The following is a 22,731-nucleotide window of genomic DNA, read 5'->3' on the forward strand; positions in this document are numbered from 1 at the left end:
AGAAAGAAATAGAAACCAGCAAGCGCAAAAAACAGCTACGAGAAACGGAGAGAAAGAGAAGGAAAGCAAGAAAGAAATAAAGAAAGAAGGACAAAAGAAAGAAAAGGAGAGAAGGCAAAAATAAAGAAGAAATAAATAAAAATAAAAACAAGGAAAGCCACCCAGCTGCTCTCTTTCTTGAGGCTTGCCACCACTACTGCGAAGCTGCCATTATTTTTTCTTCAACTCGAACAATTGTAATGTATTTCTCACTTGCATTTCCGAGCCGTTGTGCTATGGTTTCGGCCCGATCCTCCTGATTTACGCAATATAGAGCACGCTGCCTTACACAACCTGAGCCATCTCCTATATATTAATTGGACAAACTTGTGTACATGTATACTAGTTCTATAAATGAACCAACGTTTGAGTGAAAAAAGAATAACCAGTTGTTGCGTCGTCTCCGCAATTTCACCAATCAATAGATTACAGTTACAAAGAATTTCAGACAACAGTAAGACAATACAGGGATGTTGAAGGAAATTTTATTCTAGGAAATCCCACTTCGCCAGAAGAAGAGACTCTCTTAACCTCGCCACATTTTCGGAACGGAGGGGAAGACGGATTGTTCATTTCGGCGAGCTCTGGTTAAAAGCGGAACAGTGAGGCCTAATCAAAACCAATTGCAACCTTGGATCCTGCTGTCTTACTATGTCCTCGCGTGCTTAATGGTCTTGCGGACAGTCGCGCGCCTCCCACGTCTACTTGACGACCGGCTTCTCGGAGACTTCCTCACCGTCACACGCCTTCCTCCATGCCTTGAGGACGCGTGACTTCGGGCATGGAGACGTTTTTTGCCGCGCTTCGAGGGTATGGTGGTGGCCAAGGACGTGCTCCTTGACCGGGCATGTCGGCGGCTCTTGCTTCGTCTCTTTCTTCCGTGGCTTCGCTCCGACCGAGAAGCCGATCTTTGACGGCTTCGTCCTTTACGCGCTCGTCCGCCATGACGGCTGCGGGACGAGTGCGTTGAGCGGCCGCGGCTCATCCTCCTCCTGGTACTGCGACGCTTTGGAGCGTCGCTAGCCGTGTCGACGGTGCCTCTCGGCGAGGAGCTTCTGGAGCGCTTTCTACGGCTCACTCTGCGGGCTTTTGTAGGGACTGCTTTGCTGTTGGAAGGGCTTTCAGACTCGGGCTGTACTGCTTCCTCTGCCTTCCGCAACTTCCGAGCCGCTGTGGCCGCGGTGGGCTTCGGCGCTCGCGGCTCTACGGACACGGCCTTGGGCGGTCGACCGCGCGGTCGCTTCGCAGCCGGGGTCTCGGTGGAGGGCCCAGGGGCATCGTCAGCAGCGGTAGCAGTTTGGCGCCTCACTCGACCGGCCTTAGGCGGATCCTCCTTGCCGTCTTCCTGCTTCTTCGGCATGGCAGCGTCGCCTCAGGTCTTTTTGCACCGTCAGCCCTCGATCCCGAACTGCCCGCTCTCCCTTGAGTAGCCGCCGGCTGGGAAGCGGGAGACAGGAGAGGGCTTCGGTGAAGCAGCGGCGAGACGCAGCCTGATGCAGTCGGCCGGTCTGAGGTGATGCCGCTGACTGATGATGATGATGATGATGTCCTCGTCTTTATGGCGCTCACCCACAAAGGGGGATGAGCGCAAGCCGCGTTCGCTTCTCGTGCACCGCGTGCGTGGATTTCTTCGTCCTCGGTGCCGCCATTCTTTTCGTGGAGATCTTTAGAGCATTTTGATACACAGCGAAATGTGCAATGTTAATAAAATCACATGCTCACATGCATGACAAGAAAACTTAGGGAAGTAATACGTTTCACAAGTTTATATACACACCTTCGGCTATCGAAAAAAAAAAGAAAAAAAACGCCAGGCCCTCGCGGAAAGCGCAGCAATGTCGAAGCGAAAACTGTAAGAGCGGCATTTGGCACTTCAATTCAATAATTAAAAACAAATAGCGTACCAAGGAGTTACACCATGCAGAAAATATCGGAACAATTCTCCAACTACTCGGCCGATCCCCTCCATTGGGTATGTGCCATGAGGAGAGGACAACAACAGCGACATTTCAAGAGCCCGTTATAAACTAGCTTGGGGCAACTACACTAGGAACGTACCCACTACGCCACAAATCATAATTTTTCTGAAGTAGGGAAGCACCACTACGCCATTATTCGTTATTCTGCAGAGAAGCGAGCTACCATCTGTAAGGTTGTTGATGCGATGACTGATGACGATGAAGAATTATGGCAGAGCCATTTATAATGGTTTGGAAGCATTCAACAACCCACTCGTTGCGCAATTCGCATTGTGTGAAGCCTGGTTACAGAATTCGCGTTGTGTGAGAACTGGTTCTTATTTTATACTTCAACCACGCTGCATTACATATGTTAATGGGGTTCGTTCCCGGCATGAAGCCTGGATAGGGTCCTTTTACAAAGAAGTTTGCAAAAAGACCCTATACAATACTGGGCTCCAACGCAGAGGCCCCAGGTTCGAATCGCGTTGCATCCTGGGAATTTTTCTTATTTCGTTTTCTTTTTCTTATTAGCGCATACGGAAACCGTCATGTGCCGTGGCGGCGGACCAGTACGGTGCCAAAATTGGCCCTCGTGGTAATCTCATAACAGCTTTGGCTGTAAAAAAAACGCCAGATCTGCGCAGAACGCGCAGAACAGTCAAAGCGAAAGTTGGAAGAGCGGCATTTCTACAGCCCGTTATAAACTCTATTGGTGGAAGTACGCCAGCAACGTAGCCACTACGCCACAAATCATAATTTTTGATAGGTTGGGAAGCACCCACTACGACATTATTCGTCATTCTGCGGAGAAGCGAGCCACCATCTGTAAGGCATTATGTGTACTTATATGTCCGCAGAATGACGAAAAATTGCATAGTGGCTGCTTGCCTACGTCACAAAAACTATGATGACTTATAGCGTAGTGGGTTCCTCGCAAGTGCACTTCTATTGGTTGCCAAGGAAGCCCATAAGGCTCCCATGATCCATTTCCTCGGTGTCCCAGTAAAATGAATTCCCTCTCTCTCTCTTTCTCACGTTAACGTATGTTATAAAGTGTGGTGGGAGAGTTAAATAACGACCGGGCGTCACACAATGCGAATTACTTAACTAGTGGGTCGTTTAAAGCTTCCAACTCATTACGAAGGGTTGAGCCATAATTCTTCATCGTCATCAACCGTCGCATCAGAAAAGTGCACATAATGCCTTACAGATGGTACCTCGCTTCTCCGCAGAATGACGAATAATGTCGTGGTGGGTGCTTCCCAACTTCACGAAAATCATGATTTTTGGCGTAGTGGGTACGTTGCTAGTGTACTTGCATTAGTAGTCACAAGTGAGTTTACAACGGGAACTAGAAATGCGGCTCTTCCAGCTTTCGCTGTGACTGTGCTGCGCTTTCCGCGCAGGTCTGGCGTTTTTTTTTTTTTCTTATTTCGTGCAATAGTGGTTAGGAACACCGGCGGTGGCGGCAAACTACGGCGCCAAAAACGGCCCATGCTGTGGCCTCATAACACCTCTCGCTGTGAAAAAAGGCCGCCATTATGGCTAACGCAGACTTTACGCTTCCTGCACGCCAAGAGTGCGCACTGCTGCGTGTGATGACTTCGAGACACTTTTACAAACAAACCTGTTATGAGATCACAACAAGGGCCGTTTTTGGCGCCGTAGTTGTCCACTGCCGCCGGTGACCGTAACCGCTATCGAACGAAATAAGAAAAAAAAAAACGAAATAGGAAAAAAGTCCCAGGATGGAACGGGGTTTGAACCTGGGCCCTTTGCGTTGCAGACCAGTATTTTACCTCAGAGCCTCGCCGTTGTGTGAAAATGCTTTGCGAAAAGACCCTATACAGGCTTCATGTCGGGAAGGAACCACATTGCCACATGTAATATAGCGTGGTAGAAGAGTAAAATAAGAACCGGGCATCACACAGTGCGGATTGCGCAACGACTGGGTTGTTGATTGCTCCCAACCCATTGTTGATTGCTCCCAACCCAACCCAATGCCATAATTCTTCATCATCATCAGCCACAACATCAACAAAGTGCGCATAATGCCTTACTATTGTTTAGCGGGTACCACGGTTCTCCGTAGAATGAAGAAAAATGGCATTGTGGCTCCTTCTCTACTTCATAAAAATTATGATTTATAGCGTAGTGGGTTCCACGCAAGTGCACTGCTATTGGTTGCCAAGGAAGCCAATAAGGCCCCCACGATCCATTTCCTCAGGGTCTCAATAAAGTTCTTTCCCCATCTCTCTCTCTTTCTCACGTTAACATATGTTATATAGCGTGGTGGGAGAGTGAAATAACGACCGGGCGTCCTACAATAAGAATTAAATAACTAGTGGGTCGTTTAAACCTTCGAAACCATTACAAAGGGCTCAGCCATAATTCTTCATCGTGATTAGCCGCCGCATCAACGAAGTACACATAATGCCTTACAGATGGTAGCTCGCTTCTCCTTAAAATGACGAATAATGGCGTAGTGGGTGCTGCCTAACTTCACAAAAATAATGATTTGGGGCGTAGTGGGTACGTTACTAGTGTACTTGCCCCCAGAGAGCTTATAAGGGGCTCTAGAAATGCCGCTCTTCCAACTTTGGCTGTGACTGTGTTGTGCGTTTTGCGCGGATCTTGCGCTTTCTTACATCCATAGCGTGTTTTCTGACTTATAACCCACTCCTGCATATAAACTTGCATCCCCAACTGCGAAACATGGAAAAGTACAAGATTGAAAAAAATAATAATAGCCGCTTACTGCCGTGAAGGCGTCTTCCTTACAGTATTATGAGCGCATACGAAAGAGTGGCAACATATGAGAAATCTGCCAGGGTTCCGAGAATGTCAAGAAAACGATTGTAGAAGTCGGCTTCTTGCTGCAACAATACCTACTGCAAGAAAGCCTGTTTTCAGAACCACAAATCTACGCAGCAATGAAACGTTACTAGAATATCCTCTCTGGCACACCTATGACGAAGTACATACTCGAACTGTTACCATAAGTGCTGCGCAGAAAAATATTAAAAGAAGAATCTGAAAGCAGGGAATCGCTGCGACAGCCAAAACTGTTCAGTAAACCATTCTACAACTGTTGTAGTGACTGCAGTGCAGTGTAGTGTAGTGTAGTTCCTATAACTTTGGCACACACCCTGATTGGTTATATGTATCTTCATCTCTCACTTCATCTTCAGAGACAGCAATGGCATATACATTCAAATCATTACTCATTGTGAAAGACGTCTAGTGCTCGTGCTACGGGTGCGAGGACATCATGGTATATTCGGAAACGATATGGCCTATTCACTCTCGCGCATATCCCTTGTTCGTTCAATCATATGCTTTATGCCAATTGCAGCTTTTCTCGCTACGGCTAGGTTCACAAAATTCGGCAAACCTAAAAACACCCAATCCAGAATTTTCCCATTTGTGTTCTGCAAGGTGCAATGGTGTCCGACGTGTAAATCGGAAGTATACAGCACAAAATTATGATGGCACATTCTAACGCTAAATTTTTATTTAAGAGGGCTGGCCTAGCGCATCCTTTTTACGTCGTAATTATAACGGACCTGAAGAGAACGACCATTTATTTACTCAGCTATTGGCGATTCACAAATCAAAGAATAAAGTATTTTGAAATGTTATTCAAAAATATAGGAACACTAAACAGTCAAACTATTTTAACCCTTGCGGCTGTGTGATCAAACTACAGCAAGAGGAAAATCCGTAGATGGTAGGCGCCAGTAAGAATGAGCAAGGAAGTAAGCACGCCGCCCTAGATAAAATTCGAGGAATTGAGGGAGCATGATGAACGTAAAGGTTGCGCTATAACATTGCTGAATTTATTTCAGTAACTTTCAAGAATTCTTACGCGAATACATCCCTTGCAAAGGCGTAACGCTCACTACACACTATCAATCAAGTTTCAATGAGGAAGTGTTGGAGAATCGATCTGATCGGCGTATGAAACAACATTTGCGAAACATTCTCAGATTTTTCAGATGTGCGCGCTATTTCGTATGCGCAGTAACATGATGATTTTTTAATCATGGACCCTATTGGATAACCCAGTGGCACTGTCCCAGTGCTATACATGATTATTGGACTAGTGTGGCGCTGGGTACTGGGACGCTGGCACGCTGCACGAGGCACGTTGGACGCTGGAGCGCTGCATACTGGTGCACCCATTACGAGCAGAAATCGGACTTTTAAACTATTTTTTAAAACCTGTGCTCACGCCCAGATCGTAATTAGGGCTGAAACACGAGCTCTGCGACAAAAAAAAAAAAAAAAAGAACACGACAACAAACGTGCGCAGCCGAACCCACCACCAAGACGCACCGTAGACACTGACTCGGACACGTCACCGCTACATTACAGTTGCAAGACTAGACGCCTTTTTTTTCATGTTATAATTAATTCCGGTGGCCAGTATTTTCATTTTTTTTCGTTTAGAAGCACAGATTTCAGTCTCTTCGTGCTCGCGGCAACCCAACAGAAGATAGTTAGTTGGTTATGTGCTGCCCAAGATCAGAACGTTTTACCGAAAACATATTAGCGTAGCCGGAGATGTGTTGCGGCAGTCGCACTGACTCGCTAAGCGGTTAGTCATACCTATATAGAAAACATTGTACATCTGAACTGCACACAAAATGCTTTAGTTTTCGTCACCCGTTTGGACATATTTTCTGTCCTTGTAATTCACGTTCCGCGTACTATACAGCCGCAGCTATCATGCATGTGAGCAGGTGATTTTATTAACATTGCACATTATGCTGTGTATTAAAATGCTCTAAAGATCTCCACGCGACAAATGGCGGCGCCGAGGAAGAAGAAATACAGGCACGCGGTGCACGAGAAGCGAACGCGGCTTGCGCTCAGTCAGCGGCATCTGCTCAGACCGGCCGGCTGCATCAGGCTGCGCCTCGCCGCTGCTTCACCGAAGCCCTCTCCTGGCTCCCGCTTCCCAGCCGGCGGCTACTCGAGGGAGAGCGGGCAGTTCGGGATCGAGGGCTGACGGTGCAAAGAGACCTGAGGCGACGCCGCCATGCCCAAGAAGCAAGACGGCAAGGAGCATCCACCGAAGGCCGGGCGACCGAAGCGCCAAGCAGCTGCCGCTGCTGACGACCCTGGGCCCTCCACCGAGACCCAGACTGCCAAGCGGCCACGCGGTCGACTGCCTAAGGCCGTGTCCGTAGAGCCACTAGCGCCGAAGCCCGTCGCGGCCACAGCGGCTCGGAAGTCGCGGAAGGTAGAGGATGCAGCGCAGCCGGCGACTGAAACACCTTCCACAAGCAAAGCGGTCCCTACTAAAGCCCGGAAAGTGAGCCGTAGAAAGCGGTCGAGAAGCTCATCTCCGAGCAGCACCGTCGACACGGCAAGCGACGCTCCAAGGCGTCGCGGAGCCAGGAGGAGGGTGAGCCGCGGCCGTTCAAGCTACTCGTCCCGCAGTCGCCATGGCGGACGAGCGCGTGAAGGCCGAAGCCGTCAAAGTTCGGCTTCTCGGTCGGAGCGAAGCCACGGAAGAAAAAGGAGCAAGAGCCGCCGACATGCCAGGTCCAGAAGCTCTTCTTCGGCCACCACCATACGCTCGAAGCGCGGCAAAAAACGTTGCCACGCCCGAAGTCACGCTTCCTCAAGGCACGGAAGAAGGCGTGTGACGGTGAGGAAGTCTCGGAGCAGCCGGTCATCAAGTAGGCGTGGGAGGCGCACGACTGTCCGCAAGACCACCAAGCGCGGGAGGGCAAAGTAAGACAGCAGGCGCCAATATTAGAATTCGTTTTGATTGGGCCTGACTGTTCCCCTTTCAACCAGAGCTATAGCCGAACTGAACAATTCGTCTTGTCCTCCGAAAAAGTGGCGAGGTGAATTCCTCTGGCGAAGTGGAATTTTCTAGAATAAAATTCCCTTCAACATTCTTCTATTGTCCTATTGTTGTTTGAAGTGCCTTGTAACTAATTTACTCGTTGGTGAAATTGCGGAGACGACGCGACAACGGTTTATTCTTTTGTCACACAAACCTTGGTTCATTTATAGAACTATAGTACACCTGAACACAAGTTTGTCTAATTATTATATAGGAGATCGCTCAGGTTGTGTAAGGCAGCGTGCGCGGTATTGCGTAAATCAGTTCTCAGAATCGGACCGAGATCATAGTACAACGGCTCGGAAACGGAAGTGAGAAATGTATATCAATTGTTCGAGCCGAAGAAAAAATTGTGGCAGCTTCGCACTAGTGGTGTCAAGCCTCAAGGAAGAGAGCAGCTGGGTGTTGTTGCTTGTTTTTATTTTTCTTTCTGACCTTCTTTATTTTTTCCTTTCTCTATTTTTCTTTGTTTCTGTCTTTCTTTCTTTATTTCTTTCTTTATTTCCTTCTCTTTCTCTCTGTTTCTCGTAGCAGTTTTTTGTACTTGTTGCTTTCTCTTTTTTTCTTTACCTACAGTTCTTTCCCTCTCTCGCTATTTCTATCCTTATCTTCATTCGCTTTCTCTCTATCTTGCTGTCTGTTTTTCCTGCTTATTTATCGCGTCTGTTTGCTTCTTTCTCTTTCCCTCTCATTCCATGTCTCGATTTGTCTTTCTATATTTTTATGTCTTTGTTTCCTGCCTTTCTCTCTACCTTTCTCTCTTTCTTTCTCACTCTCTTTTCCGTGTTTCACGTGCTCCACTTCACCGTGGAGAGTTTTCGTTTAACCCTCGTACCTGCTGTACTCGGTAGTGGGGCTTGCCCGATTCCTGTGGCGCATGGCCATCTGTGATTTTCTCTAGTAGGGCTGAAAGGAGGACGCGTGTGACGCTATTCATTGTTGGGTAGCGCACAAAAGGACGAAACATAAAGGTCCCGTCTCGTCTTCTTCCTTCGTGTTTCGTTCGTTTGTGCGCTGCCCAACAATGGATAGTGATTATGTGATGACACCAATGTTTTCACGGCCTGCTTAAACAGCTCCGCGGTTTAAAAAACCCACTTATGTAGAAAGATTTTTAACAGCATCCAGAAGGGGAGGGGGTAGACGGTGAAAGGGGGCGCTGCGTCTCACCCCGATCCCCCGTACGCTCTGACGGGTACAAATAAAGTGCTTTCTCTGTCTTTGTTAACAGCGGTATTCATGCTCGGCTTACCCCCGTGTAGTGTTCACGAAAACCAGCGTCATCGTGAAGGGCGCACACCCTCCTCGTCCTCTTCGTGTTCTCCTCCGCTGTCCGCGCACGTGCCCCCGGCGCGCCCTCTCCCGCCGTACCGATTTGTCCTGCGTGGGATGCAATAACTCGGATGGGCGAGACAACGAGAACAAAGAATGAGAGAAGTGGAGAAAATGATAGCAAGACAGAGAAATAGATCTCAATGGAGGCGAAAATGCCTGAGGCACGCGTACTCAAATTTAGGTGCACTTAAAGAACCCCATGTGGTCGAAATTTCCGCAGCCCTCCACCACGGTGTCCCTCGTCAACATATCGTCGTTTTGGGACCTTACACCCCAACAATTATTATGTTTTTGTCTCTCTCTCTCTCTCTCTCTCTATATATATATATATATATATATATATATATATATATATATATATAGAAAAGCACGAAATAATCATATTTGTTAGTGTGTAACGTCCCAAAACCACGATGATTATGAGGGACGCTGTGGTGGAGGGCTGCGGAAATTTCTACCACATGGGGTTCTTTAAGTGCACCTAAATCTGAGTACGCGGCATTCCATCCTGCGACGTTCGGGGGAGCAGTCGAGCACTGTAACCACTAGACCACTGTGGCCGGTAGACAGATACAAAAATAGGAAATTAAAAAAAAAAAAACCACAGAGGAAGACAGAACGAGAAATAGAAAAAGAAATAAAGAGAGAAGAAAGAGAAAGGGAGAGAAACAAAGAAAGATATAGAAAGAAATTGAGCGAGAAAGAAATTGACCGGAAAAAAAAATGGAAGCCAGAAAAAGAGTGAGAAAAAAGAAAGAAAGACAAAAAAAGATATAAAGAGCGAGAAAGATGTACATCGACAGAAAATGAGAAATAAAACAAACATAGACAAAAAAAAACAGAAACACTAAGCGAAAGAGAACGAGAGGAAGAAAGAAAGAGAAAAGTAAATAAAAACAAGGAAGGCGGCCAAGCTTCACCGTGCCCCCAGGCTTGGAACCACTAGTGCAAAGCTGCACTAAGTTTTCTTTTTTTTAATTGCCGGCAGATTTCATGCATTGTGGGAATGGCTTTCATGCAAAGCAGCGAGGGACAAGGTGGCTACGCTGCATTTTTGGGCTTTGAGCCTAGTGTTACAAGGTCAATGGACGTCTTTGCGTAAATGGAATTGATCTGTCCATATCATGGGCTTTCCAGGCAAGTCAACTGCTGTGAACTGGGCTAGTTGGTACTGGTTCATTATGCGAAAGCGCGAAAAGAACGAGAGAAAAGCAAACACACAGCGACGGGACACAGCGTTGTGTCCCGTCGTGTATGAGCATTAGCTTTCTCCTCGTTCTTGTCGCGCTGCAACATAATGATGCCGACTGCCCTGGCGCTTTGAACGGTAGTAATGAGTCGGAATATGAGTGGTGTGAAGACTGAGGAAAGGGCGTAGCTGGTATCATTCCCCTCCTTCTTTTCCCAATTCTCGACCTCACGTCCCTTTCCCATCCCTTACTCGTCGACGCACTACAAGCCCGTCGCGCGTTTTTGCAGTGTTATAAGCTGTCATGAGCTCACAACAAAAGCCAATTAATAGCGAAGCTGTTTATCCTAGCCGTAATGTGTCCGGCCCTATCTCGAAATATAAACGGGTATGGGCAACAGAAATTTGTGTGGCCTATCAGAAAACTGCCATCATCATGAACGGGTATGCGCCACCGAAAGTGGGTAAATCCCACTACTCACCAGTGGTCCACTAGAAAAGAAGAAGGCAATAGTTTGCCCGACACATAAATATTCTGAGGCCGTCTTCTAATAACACGATCGCACGATTCCGATATTTTTCTATGCAAGAAGAACGTACTAATTCTTCTGTCCTAAACAATACAGATTTTCAGCACCTTAGGTTTTCGTGGACATGGTGCACATGGTGTAGTACAAGGCAATTTGAAGTAAGGTTAACTAGACTGCGATGCAGAATACCGTCACTAAATTTTTATTTACACAGGCCTGGTTTCGTTCCTTCCCCTAACTGTAATTATTGTAATCAAGCAGAAACAATAGAGCACTACTTCACAGAATGTCGAAGATACCAAAACATAAGGCAAATATTTCTACAACCTCCTTTTCAAAAACTTGGCCTTGAGCTTTCCACATCGGCGTTACTCTCCCTGGGGGCGTCGGCACTAGGGCAATGCAACAGGGGCATATATGATATGCCATATTCATTTATAATAAAGAAACAAAGAGACTGCCATGTTAATATTATAATTAGATATATCATTTCATTCCCTTACTTAAATTTCTGTAATTACTTATTTATTTAATTCTATTATTTAACACTCGTTTAATTAACATTCCATTTAAAAAAAAAGTAAAAAATCAAAATTGCCCCAGCACTTTTTATATGTTTTTTATTAGTTTTTTACTATAAAAAATCTTTTCGCATATTCCTTTTATTTTATTTTTTCACAAAGTCTACTGCCGCACGCTTCGTGGCCGATCCCCCGTAGTGGGTTGAGCTATTCCCTTAAGGAACCAACCAACCAACCAACACTAGGAAACGGGAAAGGCAACGGCGGCTGCGAGAAACTATCATCATAAACGGGTGTGTGGCACAGAAATTGGGTAAATCCCACTACTCGCCTCTGGTCCGCTAAAAAGGAAGAGGGCAACAGTTAGCCCAATACTAGGGAACGGGAAAGGCAACGGCAGTGCGAGAAGACGCCGAAGCGATGGAAGGCCTACGCCAACGACGACGTGCCCGTAAATCTATGAGAGGTGCGATCGCTTGGTTTCAGCGCGAGTTTCTCACTGGTTGGACATCCATGTCGTGTCTGTGACTGTATGAGAGGCGCGCTGTCTGGAGTTTGTACATCCGTGCCGTGTCTATGACCGTGTGGTTTAACTCGAACCTCTCTGCGCTGGCAACCAACATAGAAACAACCTAGCATCACCTAGCTAAAACCTAGAAACGACCTAGAAGTAACCTAGAAACAAGCCTCATCACCTCTCGAAGGACTAGGGACAACCCAGAAGCAAACCAGATTAGTCGTCAGAATCGTCCAGTTTCGCTGTTTCAAGGCTTGCACGGCTTTGTGCTTAGTGCTTGCACTAAGCAATTCCCCAATTTTTTTTTAGTGGTCGAGTTGTGCGCCGCATCCGCGAGTGTCCGTCGCAGCTGTCACGCGCAACGAGGAACAAAAAAAAAGGGGGGGGGGGCATCTATGCACTAATAATGTGACGATCGAGGAAAGCGCTCACAGCTGGCAACGTTCGCCTCGTGCTTTCTCTCCTTCTCAGCCTCACTTCCCTTTCCGAACCCTTGCTGTACTATGCTGTAGACGAATTCCACCGGACACGCGTCACGACAATGCGTTGGCGCTGTCGTCGGGCGTTTAGTTTCGCGCGGTATGCAAAAGCCGCTGTGCCTACGGCAGTTGCTGCCGTGTTTTCGCTGGTGCGTGCGCTATTTGCCGTCGTGCAACGAAGAATAAACGCTGTACCGACGAGATGCGTTACGGTTACGCAGGAAGGCACAAAAGAGGCGGAACAAGCTGCTGTCCGCTTTCTTTTTTCGAAGACCGTCGCAAGAAATTGGCCGCAGCTGTTGAACATGAGAACTCGTCTGCGACGCCAGCTCATCGGTTATGTGACAAAAATTGAGCGGTTTGCGCGGCTCGTTTTACCTAACAAAAACGCTTACCTTTTTGAAAAGTGTGTCATTGTTAGGTCTCGCACAGCGTCTTTTTGCATAAGCCTTGCGTGGAGCCATTGGAAGCACGTTTACCTCAGAGCACAAATACGTAAGAGGTGTGGATAGCATTGCAATATGCGGAGTATTCATCACGATTGAAAAATGTGGAAGTCAGAGGGGTCAAAACAATTTTGTAGTATTCGCGTGAACTAACGGTGTGGCTAGGTTCATTAATGCAGCAGCGAATGAAAGCACGACTTCGGCTGTACTTTTCAAGTTGTATGCGGCTGCGATGACACACGCAACACAAGTGCATTGGACAGTGCTGTTCTGGCTGCGATACACATTAAGACATTTCCATATCTGTCAGACTCCGCAGACAAACTGCAAGCGTGAAATGTTCCGATTCTGTTTACAGGCTGCAGGCCTTCGCAGTCTCGATTTCAGGGTACGGGCGGAACCGCGACCCGTGGTTGCATATCTACATATCTCTCAGATTCGCCATGGCGAACCTGACGGATATGTATAAGCCTTGTCAATGGCATTTAGCAATTGTTTAATGCGTTATTGATGCTGTATCGCCGGTTAAAGAGACGCTGAAACGGCCTAGATCAATAAATTGCGCTCTGAGAACTCTAATTTCGTTAATTTCTCCATCATATTTATTAATACAGGAGAAAATAAAGTTCAAAGTTTCATTTTTAAACTTCGCGCCGAAATTTCCCCGCGTGACGTCACGGATTTCATAATGTAATTATGGTATTTTGGCGCCATTGGCTCAACAAAATTACCCCAAACTTGGTATGTTAAGTCTATGGCCCCCGCAGAAAACAATGTACTTCATTTTAACCGATTAGGAACCACGTAGTGCCTAGTAGGCGCCGCCAAAACATGTGACGTCACGGCGAATGGTGCGGAACATGGAGGAAGAAATACTAAGGAGAGGCCCTGACGTCACATTCGTGAAGCCTCCACATCGCAAACACACGCATCGCCTCCTAGGGAAGGAGCAGCGAAACATTTCGCGATTTCCGTTGCGTCGTTTGCAAGCGCATGCGCGCATCGAGCGACTCGCGAAACTTTTGCAGCGGCTTTTTTTTTTTTTTTTTCGCCGCGCAAGCGGCGCAGTTGATTGACGCATGCTGCTCCTTCTGTGTGTTCTTTAAGAAAGCTACGCAATGCCCAGCTGTTGCGTATACCCTGTACAAATCGCGTGCACTGCGAACAGTACCGGGTGTCACTTTTCATGTGTACGTATACGTTCGCTTCATTACTGATCACTAAGGCATGGTATTTGCATGCGGAGCTCTCGGATGTGCGCTCTGTTGCTTCTTACTCGTTGTGTCAACTCGGAACACACGTGAAATTTAGTTTTTGGCGTCTGACGTGCCGTACATACCATGCGCTGAAGGCATCGTACGTTTTACAGGCTGTGTCGTTCAAACGAAAGGGCAATAAACTTTTGTTGTTGTTATCGGACTGCATGATGTATGTATTGTGCGGTGTGCGCTCGCTGCGTGCTTGTGTTGTGTTGTGTGCGCACTGGAATTACAAACTTTACGTGCACGATCGCGTATACAATACAGCGGTGTCTTCTTTTCGAGGTGAAGTTGTGTCAACTATAGGTTGGCGTTGCGTCGAATAGCTACTGCGCTCACTCCATATACACGAGCAAAGAGCCGCTAATTGGGCGATATATCTGGAAATCAGGCTACAAGAAAGGAAACGAAAGGCCTAACGCCCAGCAGAACGCGTAAGTCACTGCAAGGTGAGTTCGAATACGATGAGGCAGGGGCTGAATGTTTTTGGTTACGGCACGTACCGGTACTTTCTGTACTGTTGCACGAAAACGCTCCACGACGAACTTCAGCACGCAGCGCTCGGGCCTGCCACGCACGAACAGCCTGGTAAACGCCTGCTTGCAACATTTTACTGCGTGCGAACCGCACAATACGCGCTAAGTTTACGCCGGGACTACAAATCCGAGCAGAAGCGAACCACCGCGGAGAGAACGCCGCGGGGCGTCTATTGTTTTGTTTGCCCCATAAATCTGACGTCACTTCCGCCACACTTTTCGCAATGCATTGGGATGCGATAGCGCCTCTCCTTAGTTTTTCCTTCCTCCGTGGTGCGGAAACTTCAAGGTGGCGTCGCCACCCACATTTTGTTTTTGCGCGTTTTCTCGCTTACTAAGCGTCCTCTCGCAGCAAGCCTGGTGTTTTTGGTATCGTGAAAGAGTACTTTACTAATATGAGAAAAATCGTTTTGCTCATTAGTATCCCTTTAAAGTGTCACCGATATCACCCTTCACGTTTGAATGAGTACTAACCCGGTAAGTTCGTTTTTGTGCTATTATTTACCGTAACGATTATGGACCTGTTCGTAATTTTACTCCGCGCATTTTCATACCACAGCAAAATAGCGTCTTGCGGGGCTAGGAGGTCCATTCTTGCATTAGTTAGTAAATTAAAATGTACACGTGTGACCTACTACAGCAACGTCGATGGCATTTCGCGAATCAGTCTCATTCGTGGCATAAGATATCTGATGTTATGCTGAGATTATGCGAGGTAGAGTTGCACGTCAAGATAGTTTTGATATGTGCATTTCAGAGTCCCTGTTGGGGCCACGAAAAATTCCTCTGTCGCGGCCGCCCGGCCGCCCCTTGCAAACACGCGGGAGTCGGCCGGACGCGCGATGATCGTAGGCAGCTTTGCAGCTGCTGTGCCAGTTGTCACATGATCATAGAGGGCGGTGGCGAGCTTTGGGCTGGGCGGAGCCTACTCGCCGCGACGTCGCTACAAGGGCATCAGTATGTCGACGGCGCCTACCCCTGTTTACAAGCATGGAGTAGGTCTATATATGGCCATGCTATATCGGTATCGTGTTCCATTGGTTTTTCATATCGATCGGTAGGGATTGGTTATCACTCGGTATTGATTGGCCCGATGAAGTCCAAATTGGCCAAATGATGCTAATCTGCTTTCCTCGAGGTCGTAATCAATGTCGGTTAGTCATCGATCAGTAGTGATTGGTCATCGATTGGCTATCGATCGGTATTACAGGTGTATTAAAGCTCAAACGAGCACAGTCATGCCTGTCGCGGCGTTTTTATTGAATTATTTGCTATTAATCGGCTCTCGAACAGCATTTATTGGTTATCGATGGGCTTCGGTCGGTATTAAACATCTATCCAAGCTCAAGCGAGCATAGGCATGCTTTTCGTGGCATTTCCATCAAATATTGTCTAATGATTAGTTTCCCATTAATATTGATTGGCTATCGATTACACATCGATCAGTATTAAACGTGTGTCCAAGCGTTTCCTTCGCTTTTGGCGCGGCAACACGAGTTGCTCTGGGCTGCCATGGGGACGTGCAGTGACATCTTTGGTCGGTTAGGCTTTTCCAGTCCACGGATCACACCTTACGCCCGGCTTTAACCGCTCCACTGTTAAAAAAACAAAAAAGAAACACAGTTAGAGTGCCATTTGAACCAAGACATTTTACGTGGCAGTCACGTATTCTAACCCAGAGCTGCAACAATCCTTGAAGCCGGTGTCGAAAAAGCCCTATACGGCATCACGATTGATGAGGAATCATCTTTGAAGAAAAATCAGTCGCTTTCTGTATTCGCAATGCCCACGAACGGCGGAGCGCTGTGCGATTCAAGGTGGCGCGCGGAGGAGGGTCAACCCGTTTGTTAGCATAAGAACAGATAGGACGTGCGGACGTATGGCCCGTGCCACTTTCACTGGAGGAGCTGATGGATTGCACTGAGGTGGATATCAGGCCAAAATACTTGCCCAAAACATGGAAAGTGCGAAATGATCGCTACGTTACGATTTAGCGCGGTGTGAGAGGTTACATTTCGGCTCCGTTACCGTGCATCAACGATGCTTTCCGAAATCCTGTGCGCGCTACAGAAAACGTATGAAAGAAACGGCACTCGAAGCATACGTACCGTGCCTGCTAGTCGGATTTACGGTAGTAATAGGCCGCTAGCGAGTAACGCCATCGTTGCTGCACAAGACCGCATGTTTCGCGTGACGATGGTTTGTAAACATGTTGCTCCGTCATCATCACTTGTGTGGTGAGGAACGCGGAGTGCACAGTTCCCTTCTCTCGGATGTTACAGGTTTTATGAGCACCTCGAAACGAATGCATACGCAAGCGTTTCGCAACGTGGAAGAATTTATGAACGACGTTGTTCGGACGGTAATGGTCAAGTTCATTTGGCAACTCAGTCGCGTGGCTTGTGGACGCGATCGCACGTTTCGCTTCCGCTCGTCGAGCTTGTTGGCAGCATGCAGCTACAAAAGGTGGCCTTCATTTTGACAAAGGCAATTGGAACGTTAGATAGTGAGTTCTAGTAATGTTTGCCTTGGTCCCGTTGAAGCCTAGCCGACGTATACTACAAGCCCATACCGCGCTTTTTTTTCAGTGTAAGCCTTCATGAGCTCACACCAAAAGCCTATATTTGTGGTCGAGTTGTGAGCTGCCGCCGCCAATGTCCTTCGCAGCTATCGCCCACCACGATAAAAAGAAAAAAGTTGGCGCATGTACTCACTATACTCCATTTCACAAGTTCCCTTCGGCAGTGTGGTTGCTACAGGGCCCCTTAGCCAATAGGAAGGGCGAAAATCCCTCATGAAGTATTCATCCTCGCCGCGTCGTCTGCTCAGTATCCCCCTGGCGTCTGCGCGCACGCGTTGGACGAGTAAAGCATGGTGCCCTCCGCCTTGAATTTATGTCGCCGTCGGCGTGCGCTGTGTGGCGGTAACTTCGAAACTGAAGCTTGCATTTGCTTTAGGTTTATGTCCTGACGCTTCAACAGCAGTGTATTCGTGACTATATTGAGCTATTTTCATGAAGCATTATGAAATCGTCGGCGTGTTAGGCTTAGCAGGTGTGGCTAAACAAACAACTGATATGGAAAATAAGGAAAATGCATACCTCATGTTTTGTCTTCATTGTGAGATGGAACAAAGATATGGCTCATTTCACCATTTATTTACTTATGTTACCGCTTTGGGCGAGTAGGAAGCATAAGTACCGATCGAACAGGGCGGCTGCGTCTGCATGGGCGCTGCCATGTTTATTTGCAACCGCAGTTACGGGCAGTTGCTGATACAACAATTAAAGAAATACGACGTAAATGCGATGAAGAACAAATATATCCCTTCTTGATGTGAAGCAGCCTGTGCTAAACAATCACAAATGTATCAACCCTGCAAATCGTAAGGTAAAACTATCTGGCACTATGTTTTGCTGCGCAAGCATGCGCTTGCTTACACCCCATTGCTATGGTAGTGCTGAACGGTAGGGTTGAGATGGAGGATAGTGGTGGGAAGACTGTGGAAAGAGCGGGTTGGTAACGCTCTCTCTGTATTTTTGTGTCTTTCTTTTCTGTCGTTTTTTCTCTTTTTCTGGCTTCCCCTTTCTTTCTTTCAATTTCCCTCTCTCTCTCTCTTCTTATTTCTATCTCTTCCCCTGGTTCTCTCCCTCACTCTTTCTTCTCTCTTCATTTGTTTCTCTATTTCTCGTTGTCTCTTCCTCTGTGTTTTTATTTCTTAAATTACCTATCTCTTTGTTTGTTTGCCCGCCACGCTGGTCTAGCAGATATAATTCTCGACTGCTGACTCGAACGAAGCAGGATGGAGTCCCGGTCGAGGCGACCGCATTTTAGATGGGGGCGAAAATGCCCGAGGCCCGTGAACTGAGATTTAGTTTCACGATAAAGAACCACAAGTGGTCGAACTTTCTGGAGCTCTCTTCCACGGTGTCCCTCATAATCATTTCGTGGTTTTGCGACGTTACACCCGAACAATTATAATTATTTTGTGTCTGCTTCTTGCTATCTCTTTCTCTCTCGGTCAACTTGGTTCTCTGCCTCTCTATCGTTTTCTCTATTTCTCTTTTTCTTTCTATCCACTTCTTTCTTTCTCTTCCTTTTTTCTCTTTGTCTCGCCCATCCCAGTTATTCCATCCCATGCAGGAAAAATAAGTTCAGCGGGAGAGCGCGCGCCGGGGCCACGTGTTCGGGGAGCGAAGCAGAAGACGAAGAAGAGGACGAAGAGAGGGCGCACCGTCCATGATTATGCCTGTTTTCGTGAACGCTATACGGGTGTAAGTCGAGCATAAGTACCGCTAATAACAAAGACAGAGAAAACACTTTATTTGCACCCGGCAGAGCGTATGGGGGATCGGGGTGAGACGTAGCGCCCCCTTTCACAGTCTACCCACTCCCCCTCTGGACGCTGTTAAAAATCTTTCTCCATAAGGGGATTTTTTGATACCGGAGCTCTTAAAGCAGGCCGTAAAAACATCGGTGACATCACATAATCACATCCATTGTTCGGCAACGCACAAACTGACGAAGCAAGAAGGAAGAAAACGGGACGGGACTTTCGTGTTGCGTCCGTCTGTGCGCTACTCAACAATGGATAGCCTCACACTCGTCCTCGTTTAAGTCCTACTACAGGAAATCACAGCTGGGCATGCGCCACAGGAATCGGGCGAGCCCCACTACCGAGTACAGCACGTGCGAGGGTTGAACGGAAACTCTGCTCGGTGAAGTGTAGAACACGTAAAAGACAGTGAGAAAGATATAGAACAAGAAAAGTAGATAGAAATGTAGGAAATAAAGACATAAAAACAAAGAAAGACACATGAAGACATGGAATGATAGGGAAAGAGAAAGAAACAAACAGACACGATAAATAGATAGACAAAACAGAGAGCGAGACAGGAAGAGACAGAAAGAGAGAGAAAGAGAAAAATTCGGCAGATCCCACGTATCGTGGGAGTCGATGTTATGCGATCGAAGCATGCGGCGGGAAGGTGACTGTGGCGTAATTTGTTTTACTGAGCGAAACGTTACAAAATGATGCTAAAGATTTCTATAAATTTTATACGCACACGTATATGTTGAAGAGCCCCAAATGTAATACATAACCAGTTGTTTACAGTTGGGTAACGCTGGCAACGGCAACGTGGGTATTACCAACACCAGAAGCGGTAAGCTAATATGTAGTGCTTATACTTGTCCCTTATGATGGAGAACACACGCACGTTTTCCGAACCCGTGTGTATTTGTGGAAGAAGTTCTTGACAGTTCTTGAACAAGGTGATCATCAGCGTCATGAGTGAGCAGCAGCAGCTGGTCATGACTTGTTATCGGATCCGGATGTGATCACGTTGACGAGGCGTCCATGTGTAGTGAATTATGAGGTATAGTACAGCTGCTGGAATTTGTGGATGCCTCGGACATTTCGTCGACAGATTGTCTGTCGATAGAGCCGGCGACATCTCGGAACCTGAAGTCACCCTTCGCGTTGGTGAGTATATAGGCCGTCGGGGCTGATAGGCCTGGATAGTGCTACGTAGACCAACATCAGTGGATGATGATTGTCGTATTTGTCGACCACCTGGGCGTATGTGGCCTACGTAGCCTAGTCTACAAAACGGCTGTCAATCAATCTGGCATCATACTCGGTCAGCATGAGGCCATCGCCCAGCCTCGTAAGAAATGAAGAGGACACTGCGTCGTTCTGGCAGACTAAGTGCACTTTACGGTGCGATGATGAGAATACCAAACGTAACTTTTGTTAATGTATCCCTCCGGGGTCGAGCAATGCTTCAATATAGCTTCAATCATAGGAATACAAATGTATTGTTTATTAGCCTGCTATAAAAGCGGAGAAAATACTGGAAACACAGACGCTAATCTGATATGACGCCTGTATCTTAGGTGTAGACATCGTAGGACTATCATGTAGTGTTTATTGCTTTCTTTTAAAATTAGATAGCAAGCACCACAACCACATTTGACGTTGCACCGCCATTACGCCTGCATAGGCTGTTTTTCCAAACCAGTTTACAGACCTGGCGTGGCTCTGTGGTAGAATACCTGACTGCCACGCAGAATGCTTGGGTTCGATTCATGCTGGGATCCTAATTTTTATTGTTTCCATACGACGGATCAACGCTGCCGATGTCGGTTTTACTTAACGCTCTCGCATTTAAGTTACCAATATCTGTTCTCTCCGTTCCTGGGTAGATATAACCTATCAATTACCTGTGGCGCATACCCGTACACCGCGGCCCGTGGTAAACGGGTATGTGCCCCACGTGTCTGGAGGAAAGGGCTTGACGACGTACGCGACAGGATTTTCACGTTATTCATGTCATGACCCGACAGTCATATTAGTCAAATCCTCTTATCCTCCTATGCCAATTGTGGACTACACCAAGTTAAGGAGGGGATCATGAGAGCACCCAGACGTAGGTGGCTAGATAGATAGATAGATAGATAGATAGATAGATAGAAACGCTCAAAGTGCCAAAGGTTCGCTATGAAATGCTTCGCATTTAAAAATAGATAGGTAGAGAAAGAAAGATACAGAAAGCAACACGTACAAAATACAGATAACAGAAACAGCAAGAAAGAGAAGGAAAGAAAGAACTAAATAAATAGAGAGAGAAATAAAGGAAAACAGAGAAGAAAGAAGGACAGAAAAAAAAGAAAAAACAAGGAAGGCCACCTAGCTCTGCTCTTCCTTCAAGCTTGGCACCACTCGTGCGAAACTGCGATAATTTTTTTCTTCGGCTCGAATAACTGACTTAAATTTCCTACTTCCGTTGCCGAGCCATTGTACTGTGATTTCTGCCAGATTCTGACAACTGATCACCGCAATACATTGCACGCTCCCTTACACAATCTTAACGATGTACTATTTATTAATTGGGCATTCTTGTGCTATAAATAAACCATAATAATATCTGGGGTTTAACGTCCCAAAACCACCATATGATTATGAGAGACGCCGTAGTGGAGGGCTCCTGAAATTTCGACCACCTGGGGTTCTTTAACGTGCACCTAAATCTAAGTACACGGGCCTCAAACATTTTCGCCCCCATCGAAAATGTAACCGCCGCGGCCGGGATTCGATCGCTCGACCTTCGGGTCAGCAGCTGAGCGCCATAACCACTAGACCACCGTGGCGGGGCTTCACCAAATGGCGAAGTGCCCAATGATGCGGACACTTCAAGGTGTCGTCGCCACCCACATTTCGTTTTTGCGTGTTTTCTCACTTACTAAGCGTCTTCTCGCATCAAGCGTGGTGTTTTTGGTATCGTGAAAGAGTACTTTACTAATATGAGAAAAATCGTTTTGCTCTTTTGTGTCCCTTTAAAAATCACGAGGACACCTAAGAACTTTTTATGGCGTACTGATTGCCATGGAACTAGTGACCATTTGCCGGACGTGTTGTTGTTGTTGTTGCAGAAACAATTGTTTGGGCCGAGAATAATAAAATAATGATGGGTGGCCTCTTCTAAGTTCAGAAAGCTGCGAGCGACCGCTGCTGCTTTAGCCCGGGAGATCAGGCGTTCCTGAGTCTCGAGCTGAGAGCTGGTCAGCCTGCATTCCCACTGTTCCGGGGTGGAATCAATTATCCCTGCGTGTTTGTTCCCATTGACACCCCCACACGAAAGTGGAGGATACTCTACGCACAGCCTGATCTTTATGGCAGGAGCAGTTTAGTACTTGACACAGGGAAATAACCTTTGCGACAAGGAAGACATTGCATACCTGCGCACAGGTGAAAGCAGAAAGTGCTCCTCACACCATCCATGCTTGCGAGGCCCGCTTGACAAGCGTGAGTGCTGGCGAGCAGTGCGGCCCAGTGTTCCGCATTCGATGCGAAGGCACAATGTGCTCGAGCGGTACACTGTTCCAACTAATACCGGCAGATCTAGAGGGTTTTGTCCCTCGTTAACCAAATCTTAGTTTTCTCCACATTCACGACCGCTCCAGAGGCGTGGCAAAACTGATTAGTGGTCTTGAACACTACTTTTCTCAGCATAAAAATACGCTACGTCGTCATTTTAGCATTAACACATTTAAGC

This window comes from Rhipicephalus sanguineus, chromosome 1 (genome assembly GCF_013339695.2).
Source record: "Rhipicephalus sanguineus isolate Rsan-2018 chromosome 1, BIME_Rsan_1.4, whole genome shotgun sequence".
In the NCBI taxonomy this organism is placed as follows: Eukaryota; Metazoa; Arthropoda; class Arachnida; order Ixodida; family Ixodidae; genus Rhipicephalus; species Rhipicephalus sanguineus.